The sequence below is a fragment of the Chelonoidis abingdonii genome, chromosome 3 (assembly GCF_003597395.2).
Source record: "Chelonoidis abingdonii isolate Lonesome George chromosome 3, CheloAbing_2.0, whole genome shotgun sequence".
Lineage (NCBI taxonomy): Eukaryota > Metazoa > Chordata > Testudines > Testudinidae > Chelonoidis > Chelonoidis abingdonii.
In genome coordinates, this window is record NC_133771.1 from 87,475,644 (window position 1) to 87,480,397 (window position 4,754).

Sequence of the window (4,754 nt, forward strand, 5' to 3'; positions counted from 1 at the left end):
ACACTAACATGGAAGTCACTGAAGTGCAGCTTTGTTGTCTGCCTGTCTTGGAGCAGTTTAAAATTTTCTGACAACTCAGTGGCTTAGTGGAGTGATTTATGCCAGGAGCCAGGTGAACATTGCATATAAGCTTTGAAGGATTTGTTCACTGGAGATCAAATTCCTAGACAACTGATGCTTTCAATAAAGCTACATTGTATATGCAGCACACTTCAAAAATATTGCTGAGCACTTTACTATTTAAATTCAGTGAAATTCTGATTTATCACATACCCTTTCAACTTTTAGTTAAAGGCTGCAACAGATTAAACTTCTATTCATGTATATAGGGCAAAAATATTAAAGAATGTAGCCTCTAATATTTCCAAACTGTACCCAAGGCAAACCACCAAACAAACACTCATCTCCTGGAATGAGTAGGGCCATAAGAACATAGTAAGTCATAGAGATTCTCAAGCAGTATTTTTAAATTTATATTAAAGCCAAAGTACTTTTAATACTAATATGCAATTCCACTGGTAATGAATAACTTTTCAGTTTAAGAGTAATATGATGAAACAACTAGAACCCAGACTCTCATAACCCTTATTAATCAAAATTTTATTTATTATGTATCAGCTGCAGTTTTTTTTTTGACAGCAAAGGTTGGAAGATCCTCAAATAAATGTTACAATAATCAGTCATAGAAGTGACAGCATCACTCATTAATATCTCCATAATCAAAGGCCTTAATCAGGTGTTGTTATAAAGTTGATATAAAGTAGCCTCCTTGATATGTCAAAATGCCTATCAAATGAAAATTATGACGACGTTAGTACACGCAGGGCCAAATTCATCCCTATTTTAACTCCATTGAAGTAGTTTGTTCCCCGGTGTTTTTGTACTCAGATGTTATATTAACAAAATTAATCGCCAAGAGACATGACAAACAGGTGGCTAGGACCAGTCAGAAAAACTTACCACCTTCTAGGATTTAGCTTTATAATTCATTGTTATCTCAGCCTGAATACCATCAAAACTATACATTGAGACTGCAATAGGTTTTCAGATTTAGACAGGAACTATCATTCCAGTAATTAAAATTTCTTAACAGAGAAATGGAAGCAATTCATAGTTTTTTATCCTCATACAATCTTCAGGTGTGTTCTGATTTACATTTTTAGACCAGCATATATAATATTTACTAGTTAATTTATTTTGCATTTTGTTTGTATAATGTGAACACATTTTTATTAACCATTTTCTCAATAATTTACAATAACATAACAAAACTGAAAATAATCTCTTAGTTTAAATTAGTAGTAGTGTGATTTTAAAAAGATTTTAATATTCATTCTTCTACTATTGTAATGAGCATCAAATTTATTTTTAATGATTACAGTCATTTGTAATAATTTTTTTGGTATACACCACATTAAGAAACCTTTTGCTGACCAAGCTAATAATTCCTGGGAAGGAGTAAACCAAAGTGGGGATGGTATTTTGATTTTGTTTTGGCTACCCCATGGACTGGAATTGACGTCAATCTAGTTGCAGTAAAATATGGCCTTTCATTTCCAGAGTCTTGATCTGCAGGGATACCTGAGCAGAATAATATTAGCACAGACTACAAAACATCTGCCTCCTCAAATCAGATCTCAGTCTAGAGAAACAGAAAGCATAATCCTTGGCTGAACGCACCATGAGAGGAAATCCAGTAATTTTATAGACCTATGCTACATATTGTTTTCTTGCTAAGATTGCTATATAAAGTAAAGAAGCAGGCATTTGCTTCAGAATATGGTGTTACATTTGCAGTCTCTGCACATGCACAATCTTAAACTGGCAAACTGGTGACTTACCTTGGCTGCTGAAGGATTTTTGACAAAAAATTGAATCATATACTGGAATTTATATTACCAATCAACTATGAAATGTATCATAATAATCAACAAGAACCACCACCTTGAGAGCTGCTTCTACCAATTGTGCTTACTATGTGAAGTCAATCCAATTCACGTATTAGGTCTGATCCTGTATTCCCAAAGCCCACACTGAAGTATATGGTGAATTTTGCCTATGTAGGGACCTCAGAATTGGGATGGTAACCTATTATAAAAGTAGCCACTCTGATAAACTCTTATTTCCATGAGACCTCTGCCAGAAATGAGCCCTACATTTGGAAATATTTACACGCATAGGCCCTAAAGTACACCTCTACCCCATTATAACACCACCTGATATAACATGAATTAGGATATAATGTGGTAAAGCAGTGCTCCAAGGGGGTGGGGCTGCGCACTCTAGTGAATCAAATCAAGTTCAATATAATGTGGTTTCACCTATAACTCAGTAAGATTTTTTGGCTCCCGAGGACAGCGTTATATCGAGGTAGAGGTATATTATTTTTATAAAAACAAATGCTCATCCCAATCTTGCAGTCTCTATGTATGCAAAATTTCCATTGACTTCAGTGCAACTGTTGGGCATGATATGTGATTATGGTATTTTATGGCTAGCCCTCACTGAAAATATACCATGAGGTGTCCACCTTTAAAGTTATCAATAATTTTTATGCTAAAATAGATAATGTAATGGTGTCACAGTTCTGGGCAACTGCAACTGTATTCTCCCCTCGATTTTTCATCAAGGACACCATATTAAAGAGAAAGAGAAAGAGAAAAACATTAAAACAATAAAAAAAAAACCCAAAGAACCCTACATGCATTCTAATAAGCTAACTAGAGATCAACCCTAATTCCAGGAAGGGCTTTGGTAGGAGTCATTCCTTAAAACTCCACCAAGGTTTTTCTGTGATTACAGTTCCTAACCGCCTTTGCTCAGAAAAAGCACATCCATGAATAAGTCATCCTGTCCTTTATATAGTTGAGACCTCCGAACTACAGATTCTGGGAGCTGGTAATCAGTAGATGTAGCAAAGAGGCCTCACAGATTGACAGGGAGGGATGGCTGCATGCTTCCTGGTGAGCGAAACCTGGAAGGCCATGGCCACCCTGTCAGAAGCAGAGGGGTGGGACAGGAACAGGAAATACAAAAGGCGAGTCCTGCAACTCAGTTGAGGGAGACAGATGCCTTGAACCTGCTCCAGCAGCAGAAGCCTGTTGCAGTCCTGAGGATGTACTAGAGCTGCCAGACACTGAGGAGCTGCTGGGATTGCCACTGGCAGTGTACCCTAGGGAGATGGAGGATGACCCTGGGATTCAGGTACACCCTAAAGGATAGGAAGTAGCCCAGGTATAGCCGACTATCGTCCAGCTGTGTTGCTGCCTGAACCCAGGTCAGTGTGCTGTGGCCGAATCTCCATTGATGCAATAGTGTAACACTCTGCCACTGTTAAGCCCCTGGGCTGGGACACCCTACCCCCTTGCTGCCAACCCCTCTCCTGGGGTGGCAGCCTCTCCACCTTTGGCCAGAAGGCCTGTGTTGGTCTACTGTCTGCCAGAACTAGTATGCTAGATCCTTAGGGTGAGAGCCTTAGACTGTTTAGTGCCCCTCCCTACCTGAGAGCCTGGGCCCCTAGACTATTCATTGTTCTGCCCTGCCTAAAGGCTGGAGCCTTAGACTGTTTGGGTGTGTCACCCTGCTTGAGCCCCAATGGCAGATTACTGCCTGGCTCAGCCCAGAGGGCCTGAGCTCTAGAGACAGCTGATTTGCCCCCTTTTTACAGATTCACATTCCGTGTGTGTGACAGTAAGGAGGCATGGCCTCCCTCAAAGATTGACAGGGAGGGATGACCATGCACTCCTACAGTAGACAACGGACCTCTCCTCAGGGCATAGCTTCAACAGGCTGGGATATTGCAAAACAGGACATTTGCATTAAATTCCCCTTAGAGTTTTCCTAGGAAACCCACTTAGCTGAAAGTGCATTGTTGTCTGGCACATTGTTTAAAAGAGTCCTTTGAAGATCCGAAGACTTCCTATGGTTTACATTAGGTATGTTTCCCCCCTAGAGACATTACATACAATTACACAATAATACATAAGCATTTAAATTTTTTAATAAAATGAACTAATACTTAAACTTAATTCAATAAGGTTTGTTCTGGATATTGCAGAAAATTTGACATATCTATCACAAAAGGCACATATGTAAAGAGGTCCCAACCTGCTCCAACTGAAGGCAATGTTAGTTTTGTTATTGACTTCAAAAGGAGCTAGAAGGCCACATGCATATAGGCAGTGATTATGTTATATTAAAACACTTCTAAACTTGAGACAGTAACCCTTTAGTGTCAGCTCTAATTTTCATGAGCAACCAAGAGCTTATTCATAACCATGAAAATCATATGAGAAATGCAAAATCTGTAAGGGCCAGATTCTGCCACCTTTATTCATGCTGGGAATACCATCTTCTGTGATTTGTTCCATTCCGATCAGTGGGTCTGATGACGGAGAGTAAAGCACTACTCCGGGAAAATAAGAGTGACAGAATCCGACTCTAAAACACCAAGCAGACCCTGTGTCTCTTCTCACAGGAGTAGCTTCATTGATACCAATGGTTATATGATGTAAGTATAAGTGATTGGAGAATCAGACCCAGGGCCTCATTAGACTGTATATTGAAAAGTCACCGGGATTCAAAATCACAGGTCAAATAACAAACTCTTTAATGAATTTAAAAAACCTACATTTTTACACCTGAAAAATGAAACATTTACATTTTTAACAATATAATGATCCACTTGTACTACATAACTACAACCTTGTTTGTTTTAGTGTATGTTATCACCTATCTTCTGTAATAGTTTTAAA